This window comes from Anomaloglossus baeobatrachus, chromosome 5, assembly GCF_048569485.1.
Source record: "Anomaloglossus baeobatrachus isolate aAnoBae1 chromosome 5, aAnoBae1.hap1, whole genome shotgun sequence".
In the NCBI taxonomy this organism is placed as follows: domain Eukaryota; kingdom Metazoa; phylum Chordata; class Amphibia; order Anura; family Aromobatidae; genus Anomaloglossus; species Anomaloglossus baeobatrachus.
In genome coordinates, this window is record NC_134357.1 from 217,819,790 (window position 1) to 217,841,132 (window position 21,343).

Consider the following 21,343-nt stretch of genomic DNA (forward strand, 5'->3'; position numbering starts at 1 on the left):
GCTCTGTGTGACACCCCGGGAACGATGAACACAGCTTACCTGCGTCCCGCGGCACCCGCCGGCTATGCGGAAGGAAGGAGGTGGGCGGGATGTTTACGTCCCGCTCATCTCCGCCCCTACGCTTATATTGGCCAGCAGCTGTGTGACGTCGATGTGACGACGAACGTCTTTCCCCCTTCAGGAAGAAGATGTTCACCGCCCACAGCGAGGTCGCTCATCAGGTAAGTACGTGTGATGGCGGTTTAACGATTTTGTGCGACACGGGCAGCGATTTGCCCGTGACGCACAAACAACGGGGGTGGGTACGATCGCTTGTGCTATCGCACGATAGATCGTACCATGTGAAGCCCGCATAACACCTGGATACGTTTATTTGGGAACCATTCCATTGTAGATTTTGCTTTATGTTTTGGATCATTGTCTTATTAGAACACAAATCTCTGTCCCAGTCTCAGGTCTTTTGCAGACTCCAACAGGTTTTCTTCAAGAATGGTCCTGTATTTGGCTCCATCCATCTTCCCATCAATTTTAACCATCTTCCCTGTCCATGCTGAAGAAAAGCAGGCCCAAACCATGATGCTGCCACCGCCATGTTTGACATTGGAGATGGTGTGTTCAGGGTGATGAGAGGTGTTGCTTTTATGCCAAACATATCATTTGATATTGTGCTCAAAAAGTTTGATTTTTTTCATTTGACCAAAGCACCTTCTTCCACGTTTGGTGTGTCTCCTAAGTGGCTTGTGGCAAACTTTAAATGACACTTTTTATGGATATTTTTGAGAACCAGCATTCTTCTTGCCATTCTTCCATAAAGGCCAGATTTGTGCAGTGTGCGACTGATTGTTGTTCTATGGACAGACCCTGCCACTTCAGCTGTAGATCTCTACAGTTCATCCAGAGTGATCACGGGCCTCTTGGCTGCATCTCTGATCAGTCTTCTCCATGTTTGAGATGAAAGTTTTGAGGGACGGACGAGTCTTGGTAGATTTGCAGTGTTATCATACTCCTTCCATTTCAATATGATATAATGAGGAGCACAGTGCTCCTTGGGATGTTTAAAGTTTTGGAAATCTTTTTGTAACCAAATCCAGCTTTAAACTTCTCCACAACAGTATCACGGACCTGCCTGTTGTATTCCTTGGTCTTCATGATGCTCTTTGTGCTTTAAACAGAACACTGAGACTATTACAGAGCTGGTGCATTTATACGGAGACTTGATTACACACAGGTGGATTATATTTATCATCATCAGTCATTTAGGACAACATTGGATCATTCAGAGATCCTCAATGAACTTCTGGAGTGAGTTTGCTACACTGAAAGTAAAGGGGCCATAAAGTTAAAATTTTTATTTTTATGTTTGAAGCCTGAAATGTGGGTATAGGTTGAAAAAATCAAGGGGGCCAAATACTTTCGCAAGGCAATCTATATAGAAATCTTATTTGTCTATATATATATATATATATATATATATACAGTCATATGAAAAAGTTTGGGCACCACTATTAATGTTAACCTTTTTTCTTTATAACAATTTGGGTTTTTCCAACAGCTATTTCAGTTTCATATATCTAATAACTGATGGACTCAGTAGTATTTCTGGATTGAAATGAGGTTTATTGTACTAACAGAAAATGTGCAATCCGCATTTAAACAAAATTTGACCGGTGCAAAAGTATGGGCACCCTTATCAATGTCTTGATTTGAACACTCCTAACTACTTTTCACTGACTTACTAAAGCACTAAATTGGTTTTGTAACCTCATTGAGCTTTGAACTTCATAGGCAGGTGTATTCAATCATGAGAAAAGGTATTTAAGGTGGCCACTTGCAAGTTGTTCTCCTATTTGAATCTCCTATGAAGAGTGGCATCATGGGCTCCTCAAAACAACTCTCAAATGATCTGAAAACAAAGATTATTCAACATAGGGGTTCAGGGGAAGGATACAAAAAGTTTTCTCAGAGATGTAAACTGTCAGTTTCCACTGTGAGGAACATAGTAAGGAATTGGAAGAACACAGGTACAGTTCTTGTTAAGCCCAGAAGTGGCAGGCCAAGAAAAATATCAGAAAGGCAGAGAAGAAGAATGGTGAGAACAGTCAAGGACAATCCACAGACCACCTCCAAAGACCTGCAGCATCATCTTGCTGCAGATGGTGTCACTGTGCATCGGTCAACAATACAGCACACGTTGCACAAGAGAAGCTTTATGGGAGAGTGATGCGAAAGAAGCCGTTTCTGCAAGCACACCACAAACAGAGTCGCCTGAGGTATGCAAAAGCACATTTGGACAAGCCAGTTATATTTTGGAAGAAGGTCCTTTGGACTGATGAAACAAAGATTGAGTTGTTTGGTCATACAAAAAGGCGTTATGCATGGAGGCAAAAAAACACGGCATTCCAAGAAAAGCACTTGCTACCCCCAGTAAAAGTTGGTGGAGGTTCCATCATGCTTTGGGGCTGTGTGGCCAATGCCGGCACCGGGAATCTTGTTAAAGTTGAGGGTCGCATGGATCCAACTCAGTATCAGCAGATTCTTGACAATAATGTGCAAGAATCAGTGACGAACTTGAAGTTTCGCAGGGGATGGATATTTCAGCCAGACAATAATCCAAAACACCGCTCCAAATCTACTCAGGCATTCATGCAGAAGAACAATTACAATGTTCTGGAATGGCCATCCCAGTCCCCAGACCTGAATATCATTGAAAATCTGTGGGATGATTTGAAGCGTGCTGTACATGCTCGGCGACCATCAAACTTAACTGAACTGGAATTGTTTTGTAAACAGGAATGGTCAAATATACCTTCATCCAGGATCCAGGAACTCATTAAAAGCTACAGGAAGCGACTAGAGGCTGTGATTTTTGCAAAAAGAGGATCTACAAAATATTAATGTCACTTTTATGTTGAGGTGCCCATACTTTTGCAGCGGTAAAATTTTGTTTAAATGCGGATTGCACATTTTCTGCTAGTACAATAAACCTCATTTCAATCCAGAAATATTACTCAGTCCATCAGTTATTAGATATATGAAACTGAAATAGCTGTTGCAAAAACCCAAATAGTTATAAAAAAAAAAGGTTAACATTAATAGGGGTGCCCAAACTTTTTCATATGACTGTATATATATATATATATATATATATATATATATATATATATATATATATATATATATATAGTACATACATGCATACACCTCATTCAACGAGTTTTCTTTATTTTCATGACTCTGAAAATTGTACATTCACATTGACGGCATCAAAACTATGAATTAACACATGTGGAATGAAATACTTAACAAAAAAGTGTGAAACAACTGAAAATATGTCTTATATTCTAGGTTCTTCAAAGTAGCCACCTTTTGCTTTGATTACGGCTTTGCACATTCTTGGCATTCTCTTGATGAGCTTCAAGAGGTAGTCACCGGAAATGGTTTCCACTTCACAGGTGAGCCCTGTCAGGTTTAATAAGTGGGATTTCTTGCCTTATAAATGGGATTGGGACCATCAGTTGTGTTGTGCAGAAGTCTGGTGGATACACAGCCGATAGTCCTACTGAATAGACTGTTAGAATTTTTATTATGGAAAGAATAAAGCAGCTAAGTAAAAACGAGTGGCCATCATTACTTTAAGAAAGGTCAGTCAGTCCGAAAAATTGGGAAAACTTTGAAAGTGTCCCCAAGTCCAGTAGCAAAAAGCATCAAACGCTACAAAGAAACTAGCTCACATGAGGACATCCCCAAGAAAGGAAGACCAAGAGTCACCTCTACTGTGGCAGATAATTTTATCCGAGTCACCAGCCTCAGAAATCGCAGGTTAATAGCAGCTCAGATTAGAGACCAGGTCTATACCACACAGAGTTCTAGCAGCAAACACATATCTAGAACAACTGTAAGGCCCGTTTCACACGTCAGTGAAAAACACTGACGTTCTTCACTGACGTGTAAAACACGCACATGTCCCTCCATGTTCCGTGATTCACGGCACACGTGGGTTGTCCATGTGCAATCCGTGATCCGTGATTGCATATGGACATTACTCACCTGCCTGCGCTCCTGCTGTCTATGGTGCTGAATTCCTAGTCTCAGCAGCATCCGCCCACCGCTCTTAGCAGCTACTTCCTGTTCGGCTGTTCCTGCTTTCATGAATATTCATGAGCCGGGAAGGAGCTGCTGAGAGCGGAGGCTGCACAGCGCATCGCTGGAAAGGTGAGTTGAAAATGTTTATTATTTTATATGTCAGTGTTTTTCTGGTACGTGTTTCACGGATCACACATGGATCACACCATAGTGTGGTCCGTGGGTCATCAGTGATGCCAGAAAAAAACTGACTTGTCTCCGTGCAGAATCACGGCCACGCATGTACGCTGCACGGAGACACGTTCAGTGAAAAATCACTGATGTGTGAGCAGACCCATTGATTATAATGGGTCTGCGTATTTCAGTGATTCTGATATGTACCAGAATCACTGACGTGTGAAACGGGCCTTAAGAGGAGACTTTGTGCAGCAGGCCTTCATGGTAATATAGCTGCTAGGAAACCACTGCTAAGGACAGGCAACAAGCAGAAGAGACTTGTTTGGGCTAAAGAATACAAGGAATGGACATTAGACCAATGGAAATCTGTGCTTTGGTCTGATGAGTCCAAATTTGAGATCTCTGGATCCAACCAACATGTCTTTGTGCAATGCAGAAAAGGTGAACGGATGGACTCTAAATGCCTGGTTCCCACCGTGAAGCATGGAGGAGGATGTGTGATGGTGTGTAGTTACTTTGCTGGTGACACTGTTGGGGATTAATTCAAGATTGAAGGCATACTGAACAAGCATGGCTACCACAGCATCTTGGAGCGGCATGCTATTCCATCCGGTTTGCGTTTAGTTGGACCAGCATTTATTTTCCAACAGGACAATGACCCCAAACACACCTCCAGGCTGTGTAAGGGCTATTTGACTAAGAAGGAGAGTGATGGGATGCTACGCCAGATGACCTGGCCTCCACAGTCACCAGACCTGAACCCAATCGACATGGTTTGGGCTGAGCTGGATCGCAGAGTGAAGGCAAAAGGGCCAACAAGTGCTAACTAAGCATCTCTGGGAACTCCTGTTGGAAAACCATTTCCGGTGAAGCTCATCAAAAGAATGTCAAGAGTAGAGATGAGTGAATCGGTCGCGGTTCGGTTCGAGGTCGGTTCGCCGAACGGAGCTCCCGTTCGAGTTCGGTTCGTCGAACGTTCGACGAACCGAACTAGAACCAATAGGCTATAATGGGAGGCAATCACAAACACATAAAAATGCATTATACATGTAACAAACAGTTAATAAACATTGCCATAACACTTACCGGTCCCCGCGATCCCTTCTGCACTCTGTCTCCTGCCGCTATTCCATCCGATGATCGCTGAATCCTCCCGGTGACCGGCACTGCCAGCAGAGATGCAGGACCTATGGTGACGTCAAAATAGCCATGTGACCAGTCACGTGGCTATTATCTCATTGGCTACAGACTGGTCACATGACTATGACGCGTCATGTAGGACCTGCGAGTGCATCTCTCCGGTACACGGTGCACATTTGTGTATCGCCGTGTACCGGCGACATGCTCTAGCACACGGTCGACTCCCCGTTCCGTTAGGGACCGGTTGACACAGCCGGTCATTAACGGAGATCACCGTTGCCATAGCAACGCAGTTAGCGGTGACGTCACCGCTAACCGCAGCTCCGGGAGCACCGTTGCTATGGTAACGCGTCTGTCAGCGTTACCGCTAGCAGCACTGATCACTCACGGAGTGAAGGCTGCACGGGAAGCAGCGTCTTCCCCCATGCAGCAGTGATGTAGCAGAGCTGCATTTGTTGAACGAGAAAGACAGAAGAGCAGGATCGTGGAGGGCTGACAGGGGGTAATAAAGATGGAGTCTCTAATGTGTCTGTGTATTTATTTCTATTAAAGTATTTTTTCTCTGTGTGGTGTCTTTTTTTTAACCCTTTATTGGAGATTCTTAATGGCCGGGTCAAACGTGCCTGACATTAAGAATCTCTGGCTTAATACTGGCTAGTAAAACAAAGCCAGTATTAACTCATGATTACCCAACAAGCCACCCGGCTCCAGGGCTGTTGGAAGAGTTGGATACAGCGCCAGATGATGGCGCTTCTATGAAAGCGCCATTTTCTGGGACGGCTGCAGACTGAAATTCGCAGCAGAGGCGCCCAGAAACCTCGGGCTAACCTGTGCTGCGGATTCCAATCCCCAGCTGCCTAGTTGTACACGGCTGGACACAAAAATGGGGCGAAGCTCACGTCGTTTTTTTTTTAATTATTTCATGAAATAAGTGAAATAATTAAAAAAAAACGGGCTTCCCTATATTTTTGGTTCCCAGCCGGGTACAAATAGGCAACTGGGGGTTGGAGGCAGCCCGTGGCTGCCTGCTGTACCTGGCTAGCATACAAAAATATGGCAAAGCCCACGTCATTTTTTTGGTGGGCAAAAAACTTCTGCATACAGTCCTGGATGGAGTATGCTGAGCCTTGTTGTTCTGCAGCTGCTGTCTGCTCTTCTCCATACAGACAGACAGCAGCTGCAGAACTACAAGGCTCAGCATACTCCATCCAGGACTGTATGCAGAAGTTTTTTGCCCCCTGAAAAAATTATGTGGGCTTCGCCATATATTTGTATGCTAGCCGGGTACAGCAGGCAGGTACGGCTGCCCCCAACCCCCAGTTGCCTATTTGTACCCGGCTGGGAACCACAAATAAAGGGAAGCCCTTTTTGTTATTATTTCATGAATTTCATGAAATAATTAGAAAACAAATGACGTAAGCTTTGCCCCATTTTTGTGTCCAGCCAGGTACAACTAGACAGCTGGGGATTGGAATCCGCAACACAGGTTGGCCTGAGCTTTCTGGGCCCAACTGCTGAGAACTGCAGTCTGCAGCCGCCTCAGAAAATGGCATTTTCATAGAAGCGCCATCTTTTGGCACTGTATCCAACTCTTCCAGCACCTGCCTGCTATACCTGGATAGCATACAAAAATATGGCGAAGCTCACGTCCTTTTTTTGTAGTTTTTTGGCAAAAAAAATAAAAAATGCTTCCTTGGATTTTCCATTGCCAGTGAAGGTAACACCAAGCAGTGGGGGTTAGCAGCCAGTAGCTGCTTGGATTGCCCTTAGCTAGCAATACAAAAAATGCAGCGGGAGCCCATATATATTTTTTTTAATTATTTATTTAAATAACTAAAAATAAAATGGGCTTCCCTGTATTTTGATTGCTGGACATCACAGTGCTGTAAAAATAAATCTTTAAAAAAATGACGTAGCGCTCCGCGGTATTTTTGATTCTCAGCGCAGATAAAGCAGACAGCTATGGGTTGCCACCCCCATCTGCCTGCCGTTACCTTGGTTGGCAATCAAAATACAGGGAAGCCCATTAATTTTTTCTATTTAAAAAATAGTTAAAAAAAAAAATGACGTTGGGTCCCCCCATTTTTGATAGCCAGCTAGGGTAAAGCAGACGGCTGTAGCCTGAAAACCACAGCTGGCAGCTTTACCGTGGTTGGGGATCCAATGTGGAGGTCCCTTCAGGCTCTTTTTTATAATTATTTTATAAATATTAATAATTACACAATAAAAGTAGGGTCCCCCCCCAAATTGGATCACCAGCCAAGGTAAAGCGGACAGCTGTGGTCTGGTATTCTCAGGGTTGGAAGGTCCATAGTTATTGGGCCTTCACAGCCTAAAAATAGCAGGCCGCAGGCACCCCAGACGTGGCGCATCCACTAGATGCGCCAATCCTGGCGCTTCACCCCAGCTCATCCCGTGCCCTGGTGCAGTGGCAAATGGGGTAATAAATCGGGTTGATACTAGCTGTAAAGTCACCTGAGATCAAGCCCAGCAGTTTGTGATGTCATGGCGTCTATTAGATACCCAACATCATAAACTGTCAGTACTAACAAAAAAAAAATCGACAAAAGAAATTTATTTGAAAAAACAGTCCCCAAAACATTTCCTCTTTCACCAATTTATTGTAAGAAAAAAAATAAAGGGGCCCCACGATGACTCTGGACCGTCTAGAATATGGGGGGAGACACTCAGGGAACGTATCCCCCATTTTCTAGGAGTGCGGACCCTTCATGTGAGGAGTGTGGGTGCAATGAATCTGCACTCACTCTCCCCGGGTCCACAGCAGCAGAGTCCATGTCGTAATGGTTGCTACCAAAGCTGCAATGCCCTGCTCATGAGGTAAGGGCATGCCTAATCAGGAGAACTACTGTAGAGGAAGCTCTGCTCACTGGTATATAGGTGCTCAGAGGTAATAATAGATAAAATTAGTGAGTAACCTCGGCACTCTAAATCTCCCAGACTAAGTCAGTAAGTCACAACGGATAGTAATGCAAAATCACTCTTTATTGGTCCGTATTAAGAAAAAAAAAAATTTCATAAGCATATATGTTTTTGTCCAAAACAAGTTACAAATGACGTTTCGGCCTAAACCTTTGTCAGATTGGACTTATCTGCATGTAATCATGAATAATGACAATAATCAGTATCACATAAGAGTGAGAGAACAATAACATAAACTCGAACAATGTAGAGGTACAATTGGGATGCAGCAAAAAAATTGCAACACAGCAAGAAATGAAACACGTGATACAAATGTCATAATACAGTACAAGGACAATATAGTAATGACAAATATGGGGTCAGAGTAGGCTTAGACAGCTCTGGTACGAAAGAGATGTCAATCATAAAGTAACATGTGCAGTAGGTATAGAGCTACTCTATGCATGGCAGAGCTAATGGGTAGACCGACCATAGAAAAAGAACGGAGAAAAAGTGGAGAAAAAGTGGAGAAAAAGTGGAGAAAAAGTGGAGAAAAAGTGGAGAAAAAATAGAGAAAAAATGGAGAAAAAGTGGAGAAAAAAATGGAGAAAAAGTGGAGAAAAAGTGGAGAAAAAAATGGAGAAAAAGTGGAGAAAAAAATGTAGAAAAAGTGGAGAAAAAGTGGAGAAAAAAATGGAGAAAAAGTGGAGAAAAAGTGGAGAAAAAATGGAGAAAAAGTGGAGAAAAAGTGGAGCACCCTTTGGTGCCTTTCATGTGGCACTAAGGGGTGCTTAGCTTTATATTTAGCCAAAAAAATGAAAAAAAAAAAATGACATAGGGTTCCCCCTAGTTTTGTAGCCAGCTAGGGTAAAGCAGACGGCTGCAGCCTGCAGACCACAGCTGGCAACCTCACCTTGGCTGGTAATCCAAAACTGAGGGAACCCCACGCTGTTATTTTAAATTAAATAAATAATTAAAAAAAAAAACACGTAGGGGTCCCCCCAAAATTTGATCACCAGCCAAGGTAAAGCAGACAGCTGGGGTCTGATATTCTCAGACTAGGAAGGTCCATGGTTATTGGACTCTCCCCAGCCTAAAAATAGCAGGCCGCAGCCGCCCCAGAAGTGGCGCATCCATTAGATGCGCCAATCCTGGTGCTTCGCCCCAGCTCATCCCGCGCCCTGGTGCGGTGGCAAACGGGGTAATATATGGGGTTAATACCAGATGTGTAATGTCACCTGGCATCAAGCCCTGGGGTTGGTGAGGTCAGGCGTCTATCAGATACCCGACATCACCAACCCAGTCAGTAATAAAAAAAAATAGACGACAAACACATTTTTATTTGAAAAACACTCCCCAAAACATTCCCTCTTTAACCAATTTATTAGAAAGAAAAACTAATCCAGGTCTGGTGTAATCAAGGGGTTGCCATGATGATCCACACTGTCCCAGTCAATGAAGAGCAGAATGTTCCCCATTGGCTGGGAGAGCAGTGCAGTGACCTGAGCTAACATCAATGGGTCAGCCGAGGTCACTGCAGGGCATGACAAGTGCTGCTGTCAGCAAGGTACATTACCTGCGCTGATCTCCTGCACACTGACAGCACCTGTCACTGAGTTCAATGACCACCGCCTTCACAGCCAAGTATCGCGAGAGGCCCGTGATGTCACCGCTAGTCAGTCTCGGGTCGGAAGCGAGAGAAGGTGATGTGACAAGCGGCGGCCATGGAGGACAGTGACAGCGCTGAGGTCGGGATGGCGGGACTTCATCACCGCAGGTAAGCCGAGCGGGGCCATGTGTGTGTGTGTGTGTATGTGTGTGTGTGTACGTGTGTACATGCCGCGGGCAGGAGAGGGCGGAGCGAGGTGAGCGGGGAAGTGTGGGCTTCCTGCACGTAACTAGGATAAACATCGGGTTACTAACCAAAGCGCTTTGCTTGGATACCCGATGTTTATCTTGGTTACCAGCTTGTGGCAGGCTGCCAGGATTGCTCCCTGCTTTTTGCTGCTAGAACCGTTCTCGAACTTATCTAGAACTATCGAGCTTTTGCAAAAAGCTCGAGTTCTAGTTCGATCTAGAACAGCCCCCAAAATCACTCGAGCCTAGAACTGGAGAACCTCGAACCTTGAACCGCGCTCAACTCTAGTCAAGAGTGTGCACAACAGCAATCAAAGCAAAAGGTGGCTACTTTGAAGAACCTAAAATATAAGACATATTTTCTGTTGTTTCACACTTTTTTGTTAAGTATTGCATTCCACATGTGTTAATTCATAGTTTTGATGCCTTCAATGTGAATCTACAATTTTCAGAGTCATGAAAATAAAAAGAAAACTCTTTGAATAAGAAGGTGTGTCCAAACTTTTGGTCTGCACTGTGTGTATGTATATATATATATATATATATATATATATACAGTTAGGTCCAGAAATATTTGGACAGTGACACAATTTTCGCGAGTTGGGCTCTGCATGCCACCACATTGGATTTGAAATGAAACCTCTACAACAGAATTCAAGTGCAGATTGTAACGTTTAATTTGAAGGTTTGAACAAAAATATCTGATAGAAATTGTAGGAATTGTACACATTTCTTTACAAACACTCCACATTTTAGGAGGTCAAAAGTAATTTTCACAAATAAACCAAACCCAAACAAAATATTTTTATTTTCAATATTTTGTTGCGAATCCTTTGGAGGCAATCACTGCCTTAAGTCTGGAACCCATGGACATCACCAAACGATGGGTTTCCTCCTTCTTAATGCTTTGCCAGGCCTTTACAGCCGCAGCCTTCAGGTCTTGCTTGTTTGTGGGTCTTTCCGTCTTAAGTCTGGATTTGAGCAAGTGAAATGCATGCTCAATTGGGTTAAGATCTGGTGATTGACTTGGCCATTGCAGAATGTTCCACTTTTTTGCACTCATGAACTCCTGGGTAGCTTTGGCTCTATGCTTGGGGTCATTGTCCATCTGTACTATGAAGCGCCGTCCGATCAACTTTGCGGCATTTGGCTGAATCTGGGCTGAAAGTATATCCCGGTACACTTCAGAATTCATCCAGCTACTCTTGTCTGCTGTTATGTCATCAATAAACACAAGTGACCCAGTGCCATTGAAAGCCATGCATGCCCATGCCATCACGTTGCCTCCACCATGTTTTACAGAGGATGTGGTGTGCCTTGGATCATGTGCCGTTCCCTTTCTTCTCCAAACTTTTTTCTTCCCATCATTCTGGTACAGGTTGATCTTTGTCTCATCTGTCCATAGAATACTTTTCCAGAACTGAGCTGGCTTCATGAGGTGTTTTTCAGCAAATTTAACTCTGGCCTGTCTATTTTTGGAATTGATGAATGGTTTGCATCTAGATGTGAACCCTTTGTATTTACTTTCATGGAGTTTTCTCTTTACTGTTGACTTAGAGACAGATACACCTACTTCACTGAGAGTGTTCTGGACTTCAGTTGATGTTGTGAACGGGTTCTTCTTCACCAAAGAAAGTATGCGGCGATCATCCACCACTGTTGTCATCCGTGGACGCCCAGGCCTTTTTGAGTTCCCAAGCTCACCAGTCAATTCCTTTTTTCTCAGAATGTACCCGACTGTTGATTTTGCTACTCCAAGCATGTCTGCTATCTCTCTGATGGATTTTTTCTTTTTTTTCAGCCTCAGGATGTTCTGCTTCACCTCAATTGAGAGTTCCTTAGACCGCATGTTGTCTGGTCACAGCAACAGCTTCCAAATGCAAAACCACACACCTGTAATCAACCCCAGACCTTTTAACTACTTCATTGATTACAGGTTAACGAGGGAGATGCCTTCAGAGTTAATTGCAGCCCTTAGAGTCCCTTGTCCAATTACTTTTGGTCCCTTGAAAAAGAGGAGGCCGTGCATTACAGAGCTATGATTCCTAAACCCTTTCTCCGATTTGGATGTGAAAACTCTCATATTGCAGCTGGGAGTGTGCACTTTCAGCCCATATTATATATATAATTGTATTTCTGAACATGTTTTTGTAAACAGCTAAAATAACAAAACTTGTGTCACTGTCCAAATATTTCTGGACCTAACTGTATATATATACATATACACAGTGGAACCTTGCTTAACGAGTAACCCACTTAACGAGACTTTTGCTTAACAAGCAAAGCTTTCTGCAAATTTATAACCCGGTTTACGAGAAAGCTTTGCTGTACGAGCAAAATCCTCACCGCACACACTTCCGATTCCGTACATCCACCGCGCTCTGACCCGCACTTGCAGTCCACACAAACACACACAAGCATGCACAAACACACACAAACACACACGCACGCACACACATACAGTATTATGCTCACCTTACCTTCCCGTTCCACCGCCGGCCTCATGGTTCTTGTAGTCCACCGGCTCATTGCGACGTCTTCGCGGTGAACTACAAGACCCAGGAGGCCGGAGATGGAACGGAAGGTAAGGTGAGCATAATATGTGTACCTTCAGTTCCATCGCCGGCCTCCTGGGTCCTGTAGTTCGCCGCTCCACTACAGGCTGTGCATCGGCAATCATAGCGACGAAGCAGGAACTTCCTCCGTCACCGCTACTCAAAGGCAGCGTGCTGGCCAATCAGAGGCAAGCGGCTCCTGCCTTTGACGTCAGCGCTCTGGCAGCGGAAGTTCCCCCCTCGTCGTTATGGTAACCCAATACACAGCCCGTACCGGTGAACAGAAAGTCCCAGAAGACCGGCGATGGAACGGAAGGTGAGCATAATATGTGCGCGTGCGTGCTTGTGTGTGTTTGTGCGTGTTTGTACGTGTCTGTGCATGTGTGGAATGACACAATAGGGGACCTGAATGTTACATTTAACAAGTTGCGGAACGAATTGTCTGCATTGCAATGATTTCCTATGGGAAATCTTGCTTTGCTGAACAAGTAACTTGGTTAACAAGCACACTCCCAGAACGGATTGTTCTCGTTAACCAAGGTTCCACTGTGTATATACCGTATATATGTATATATATATATATATATATATATATATATATATATATATATATATATATAAATACACACACACATGGATGCACACATTCATGGACAACAATACACAAACAGACACAAATATACAGACGCATGGACATCCACATATATACACATGCAGGGACATATGCGGGAGAACGCACACACGTATACACATGCATGGGGTCACGCACACATATATACACATGCATGGATATGGGCACACATATACACACATTCATGGATGGACAGACAGGCGGTTGGTCAAACGGGTAGTCGGGCGGGCATACCTGGGCAATCTTGCAGGCAGGAAATTGGGAGGACTTTCAACAGTGCACCGATAACAGAAGTGGAGCTGACTCACCAATGCATGTGCATTAGATTGAATGAGAGGTGAATGAACTTAGGCTGAAGAACACTGTACTGTACAGGCGTGGGATTTGCCCGCGTGAAAACGATGTCACAGACACACTGTGTTCAGTACCATACAGTAGATGTATGGTACGAACTCTGAACATTACCATTTGGGTTCAATCACCACTAACAGAAAAGGTCATAACAATCCCTGCGACCACGATGGCCTCTGTTTCAGATTGATCTGGGTGCACATCCAGCATCCAATAGAAGTACATCGCTGCACAGAGAGCTGTCGGGTCCCTGCACTGCGATGTTCCGGCTGCTAATTAAGGTTGTGAATATTCAATGCTCCTCATGCCCATAATCATGGGGCTGGGCTGCAGTGAATATTCTGACAGCTCCTGACAGCGCTGTAAGTGGGCGCACATGACAGTGATGTCATGCACAGCGCCACTTACACGCTGGTCAGTTACCAGCATACCAGCGCCATAAGATGACACCGGGGGAGCGGCAGGACGGTGAGTGTAATGTGTGTTTTTTTTACTGATGGCAGTGTGCTGGGGGATCATAATTACCAGGATGGGGCTTTAAACAAGGATGTGGACATGATTGGGGCATATATCAAGATGTAGCTATATACCAGGATGGGGCTATACACCAGGATGTGGCCAGGATGGGGACATATACCAGGATGTTGGCTCTATACCAGGAGAGGGACATGAACATGATTAGAACATATATCAGGATGGGGACATATAACAGGATGGGGCTATATACCAGGATAGGGACATGATGGGAACAATTTTGACAGGTATATGTCCTTATCATGGCTGCATCCTGGAATAGAGCCTAATATATACCAGGGTGCAGCCATGATGAGGATATATACCAGAATGGGGCTATATTCCAAGATGTGGCAAGAATGGGGACATATACTAGGATGGGGCTATATCCCAGGATGTAGACATGATGGGGCCATATATACCATGATGGGGCCATATATACCAGGATAGGGACATGATGGGGTCATATATATATCAGGATGGGGCCATGATGAAGCTATATACCAGGATGGGGACATGATTGGGACATGTATCAGGATGTGGCCAGAATGGGGACATATACTAGTATGGGGCTATATACCAGCACGGAGACACGATTGGACCACATATACCCAAATGGGAACATGATGGGGTCATTTAATACCAGGATGGCGCCATATATGTAGTGTTGCGTCCCTGCCTCTCCCCTTCTGCCGGGACATGCTCTGAATCACCGCTGCTGCCAGCTCCTTGTACGCTACCCAATGACTCTGCGCGCTCTTCCACATGGTTCCCCCTCCACCTGCCTCCTGAAGTCTGTGCATGCATCACAGGACCTACGGGAATGCTCCTAGCAAGTACACGTGTGACGATCTGGCCTATCACTTCTGCACAGTATCCACCCTCCTTAGTTACGGGTCCTGGTCCTTTGGTGTTGCTAACAGCTTAGCCAATCAAAATCCTAGGAACACTTCACACTTTAACCTACCAGACACACCATTGGGGGGCCTGAAGGGAATAGGGCCGCCCATATAGGGGGTTGGTAAGGGGAAGGTGAGGAAAGTGACAGTTGAGCTGAGGAGTTGAGCTGAAGTTGAACTAGAGGAGAGAGAGGAGTGGTGACCCTCATGAGGAGAGGTCACGGAGCAGAGCTCCTGTGTACTAGGTGGCAGACGTTGGTCTGGGCCTGGTAGGAGCTGGAACCCCGGTCGCAGGGGACAGTATCAAGGGGCACGGACTGCCGAGGAGGGCGTTTGGCGACCTTGAGCATAATACAGGGGCCAGGACACGACGGGGTACGTGGACCCCAGGCCGGAAAGTAGCTTCATGCATTCCGGTAATTTACCCGATGGGGGTGAAGACTTCAAGTGTCATCCCCAACCCGCTCCAAAAACGGGGTACTAGCGCACCAAAGGGATAGGACTTTCCCAATACAGTCCAAAGAAATCCTATGCATGAACCCTGAGAGCAAGCTCACTCAGTTAGCCATACGGGTGAGCGGAACCCAAAGAGTTTTATACCCATAGGTCCAACAGAGACAGAGGTGCCAAGGACAGGGCCACAGGCTAACAGCAACACCAAGGGCACGACCCAAGCGTGCTCCCTACAAGCTGCAGTGGTGCTCAGAATTCTGGTTTACAAGCTGTCGGTGTTGTTATTCCTGGACTGAGTGAGTACACTGAAACACCCCTGTTCCTACCCCAACGGCACCCAATCACCAACCATCCGACGGGCCCGGGGACACAAACCCCCTACCCACGGAGGGGTTAAACATCAGGCTGCCACACCATCGTCTCCGGGCTCCCCAACTGCAGCGGTGGTCCCTCACGTTACCACGCACCGTGGGTGGCGTCATGAACTTTTCAATCCCCCTGTACATATCCCCCTCTTTACTGAGTAGCCGCACGACCCCCGGGTCCAGAGACCCCTCGAGCCACCATGGATTTGGATCCGAACAGCCCGGCTGCTGGCACGGGGGTGGCACACACGCATGTCACTGTCCTCCTCTTAAAGAGCCAGCATGACACTCCTAGGAAGTGCCTTTCAGCCTATTGCTGAGAGGCACTGGGTATTTAAGGTAATATCTAACTAGGAGAGTGGTCTTTTCAACACCATCAGTTTAGTCAGATGGTTGTATCTAGTTAGTTGTCAGGTCACCCGTCCTGTCTGTCCTGCCCTGTCCAGTCCTGCACCTGGTTCCAGCCCGTCCTGCCTGTTGGCACCTGGTTCCAATCCTGTCCTGTCCGTACCTGGCTTCCAGTCCACTCTGTCTGTTGGCACTTGGTTCTAGTCCTGTCACTGCCCGTATCTGGCTACCAGCCCAAACTGCCTTTTGGCACCTGGTTCCAATCCTGTCCCTGCCTATACCTGGCTACCAATCCATCCTGCCTTTTGGCACCTGGTTCCATTCCTGTCCTGCCCATACCTGCTGCTTGTCCTTCCTGCCTTGTTGGTACTAGTAATTTTGCCTCTCCATCTGGCCCTGCTTGTGCAAGAGGCTCAGCCTGTCCGTCCTGACCATGCTATCTGCCTTGCTAGTGCCTTCGGGCTAGTGCCCGTCCTGCCCTGTTAATGCTGGAAACTCTGCCTGTCCATTCTGCCTGTGTTGTCTGCCTTGAGCCTCCCTGGTGATCCCTGTAAGCACTTGACAGTCAGTCCTGTGCCAGCCCCTCTCCTGGGGGGTCAGCTGCCATAGTCCTGGCTTCTACCCCACATAAGGGTAAGCCCGGGCTCTTCCTTTGGTCCAGTGACTTCAGCTTGCCACAGTAATATCATCCGGCAGTGAGCATTAAAATATATACCAGGATGGGGCCATGATGGGGATATACTTACCAGGATAGGGCCATGATGGAGTCACACACCGGGATGGGGCCATGATGGGGACATACAGTATATACCAGGATGGGCCATGATGGGGACATATATACCAGCATTTTGCCATGATGGGGTCATACACCAGGATAGGGGACATATTTACCAGGAAGTGGTCCTCCTATATCTTTATAGGATTTTGAATGCTACAATGGCCCAGATTTGGGGGGCCCGGATCAAACTTTGCACCGGGGACCAACGGACTCTAGTTATGCCACTGCTAACAGAACAAATGTACAGTATCTATATATAATTGCTGTATCTCTCATAGTTCTAAACTCTCAGAACATTCTAATGCTCAGAGGAAAAAATTAGATTTGTTTTCCAATTTAAAGTGAGTACATATATCTATTAAATTAATACATATTGCTGCACCTAGAATGATTGTGTAAAAGTCAAATAAGACAGCTTTAAAATCCTAGTCTTAGCAACAATGGGTCATTTAGTGTTAGAGTGGCCAGAATACATATGCTGAATAAAAGCATGATTAATGCACATAAATTCGTTAATGTTGTATTAAGCTAATGAGAAAATAAGGACAAAACTGTGGATCTATTGAGTGGAAAGCAGCCGCTGTACAATTCCATGATACAGATCATTGTGACATAGTGCTGTTACTCGGGGACACCAAGGTGCACTGGCATAGCTTTACAATACAGGTAAATAGCCAATGTATTAATATACATATAGAATACCACCAATTGTCATATGATGCTAGTTCATTATGATGCATGTCAATTCCTATTACAATAAAGGAAACCTTAAGTCTAACTTACAGAATGGAGGCTGATAATTCTGTTAGATTATATTCTGTTTTCCGTCACCTTCAGTCTTATTCCTCCTCTTGCTGCTATGCTTATTGCAGGATAACTGAATTGTATCCCTTTAACTCCTCCCCAGTAATAGCATAAAAGATTTTAAATTAATCAATGTTTGCAGCGTTCTCTTCACTGAGCAAATAAGCAGACATTGTGCTTCATCCTGATTTTTTCACAGTCTACAACACAGACTACAGAGGTGGTAATCCATCTGTGCTTTTAATATTATTTCCATGGAAACTGCTGAGAATGAGAAAACTAACAAGCTTCATGCAATGTTTCTCTGAAGCATATTCTACATTTTATAGACATGCGCACATACCAGAATTAAAGGAAATACAAGTACAGTAATTACAAAAGCAGACTATGATGAATCTAAGGGGTACTTTACACGCTGCGACATCGCTACCGATATATCGTCGAGGTCACGTCGTTAGTGATGCACATCCGGCGCCGGTAGCGACATCGCAGCGTGGAACACTAATGAGCAACAATCAACGATCGCAAAATCGTTCCAAAACGTTGATTGTTGACACGTTGTTAATTTCCTTAATATCGCTGCTGCCACCGGTACGATATTGTTCGTCGTTCCTACGGCATCACACATCGGTATGTGTGACATTGCGGGAGCGCCGAACATCTCCTTACCTGCGTCCACCAGCAATGCGGAAGGAAGGAGGTGGGAGGGATGTTCCGTCCCGCTCATCTCCGCCCCTCCGCTTCTATTGCCCGGCCGCTTAGTGACGCCGCAGTGACGTCATTATGACGCCGAACGCACCTCCCCCTTGAGGAAGGGATTGTTCGGCGGTCACAGCGATGTCGCTGACCAGGTATGTGCGTGTGACGTTGCCGTAGCGATAATGTTCGCTACGGCAGCAAGCACCAAATGTCGCATGAGCGACGGGGGCGGGACCTATCGCGCTCGACATCACTAGCAATAGCTAGCGATGGCGCAGCGTGTAAAATACCCCTAAGACACATCTACTTCAAAACAATGTGTTTTGATGCTTAACCCCTTCATGATCTTTGATATACATGTACGTCAAAGGTCATGTCCCTGACTCGGTGTGCGACTTAATCAGCCATCAAGTGTCTTTAACATCTTCCTATTATTACACAATTGCTGTCCACGAGAAAAAAACAAATATTCTTATTCCTAAACAGGTAACTATTTACATATTTCTGTTTCGCTGTTTACTCTACAGTCCCTTTTTCCACGACTGCACACCAGGTTTGCAGTTCCCTGTCCAGGGATACTCCGGGTAGTCGAGTGTTCCGTACCCGATTACAGAGATCTGCGTTCATTGGTTGCATGACACAGTCTTGGGTATCGACTGAGGCCGGCACTTGGTCTGGTATGGCTCCTGGGCAGTCTGAAGTTGCGCTTTCCTAATCTGTCGATCGCACAGGTCCCACATGCTTCGCCTTAGCTCCTCTTTTTACTTCGTGAGGTGGCGGGGCCCCTGATTCATTTGGTAAGTTTTGTTTCTCTTCTGTGGCTGTAAGGGGGCGGGCACGGCTTTTCACGCCGTACTGCAATCCAGCCCACGAAGGGCAGACGCACCAAGCCATTTTGATTGCACATGGCGTCCGTTTTTTTTTTAATGGACGCAAGAGCACAGTCTTTTACACAGTCTTAAGGTGCACAATACCTGTTGTAACAGGCACGAAATCCTGTTTGTGACGCCAAAATGACACGCCCCACTGAGTCCTGGGGGTTACTTGTTACTGGGCCGGCTCTGTTTCTGCTCGAAAGAATGTCATGGCGACAGGGCCTGGCTCCATGACCCCGGCGGTGTTGTTAATAAAGATGACATGGAGACTTATTTACAGGGTATTATAGTTCGTGACGCCACCTGTGGTATGTGGCCATATATGTGCCGACGCTGCTATTCAGTTCCCTGGGGGTCGATGGTGATGGAGCTGAGTTGGTATAGCTCTCCACAGGTAGAGCTGAGTCCCCAGGGCTGAATATGGTGTTGTGGAGCAATGGCAACACAGGGATGCAGTCACAAGGTCTTTACTCACAATTTAAGGCCTCTTTCACACGTCCGTGTCTCCGGTACGTGTTTGGGCCATTTCCTCACGTGCCGGAGACACGGGCACACGTAGACCCATTAAAATCAATAGGTCTGCGCTCACGTGCGTGTTCTGCCATGGACCGTGTGTCCGTGTGGAGCACACGGGCACACATATGCTCCACATGACATGTAGACATGTCCCGTTTTCTCCGGCATTACAAGTGTCACACGGAACGCAAACGGACCATACGGAGGTGTTCCGTGTGACACACACCGGAGAAAACACACGTGTCTGTGAAAAAAATAATAAAACTTTACTCACCTCCTCCAGCCCTGCTGTCTCTGCTGTTGCTGTCACTTTCCTCCGACCACCGCTCATTATGCTCATTGCATATTCACTTCACTGTGGGCCGGAACCAGCAGCAGCGGGGAGTCGGCAGGACCGAAGACCGAAGATCAGCACCACGGACAGCTACGCCAGGGACAGGCGAGTAGAAAGTTCCCATTCTCCATGTGTTATCACTGATAACACACGGAGAACACACGTGTGCCATAAAAACGGCACACAGAGGACAATACGCACCTGCGTGATTTTCACGGACGTGTGAAAGAGGCCAAAGATGCTGCCCTCAGAGCACTGAGTCCTGCTGTGATGAAGCTCCAGCCGATCCCGGGTAGTTCGGAGGCCAAGATCAGTGTTCCCTTCTGTATACCTTCCCTGGTCGACTTCCAGCGCTGGCTTCTCCCTCCTGCCTTGCACCCTCACACACAGAGCCTTAAACCGGTGTTCGCGGATCCTGTTGGGTGGCTTGAAGCTCTATCCGATCATACTATGTGATCACCTTTTCACTGGATATGTATGGATGTGGCTCCAGTACTTGCAGTAGCCTTAGCCTCCAGTTTACTAGCTGAGTCTTGTAGTTCTCCACTAGTTGAGGGGCCTGTCCCCTATGCAGCCAAGTTCCTCCACTCTGGTATGCCAGCTGTGGAACGAGACCACAAGTGTATGGCGCACCTCCCGTGGACTCTAGACCCCTTTTCTCCTTCTTGGACTCTAGGACCCCTTCTCTCCATTTTCAGCTCAAGTCCCTTAGGACCTGTCTCCTGCATGTCCTACTCCATTCTGTCATGGTTCCACCTCCCCATCCACATGGCTAGGGGGCGGAGCCTTCTCTCAGGCCTCACTTCCGGAGCTTGGATGCTTTAAATTCTGTCATCTCTGGTGAACCAGCGCCGGCTATAAGCTTAGAACTGCTTTGCCTGTGAGTGCTGGTCCCTGTAAGTGTTTCCTGATCCGTCCTTCCCCTGTGCTATGTCTGTGTTCCGTCCCACCTCCTTCCTTCCCATAATAGCCCCAGTCATTCCCCCTTCTCCTACCTCCCCACTCGGTTGCTTCCTCTGGTACTGACCTCGGCCTGACCACGATCC

At 46.1% G+C, this 21,343-nt stretch overlaps 1 long non-coding RNA gene across 1 annotated transcript in view; it reads right to left on the minus strand.

Annotated features, from left to right (window-relative positions):
• LOC142309875 (uncharacterized) overlaps positions 1-18,063 on the minus strand; it is a 263,189-nt gene extending 245,126 nt beyond the window's left edge. The window contains exon 1 of the long non-coding RNA XR_012754022.1: positions 17,853-18,063. This is a non-coding gene — a long non-coding RNA (uncharacterized LOC142309875). The remainder of the gene's footprint in view (positions 1-17,852) is intronic.
• Between the last annotated feature and the right edge of the window lie 3,280 nt (positions 18,064-21,343).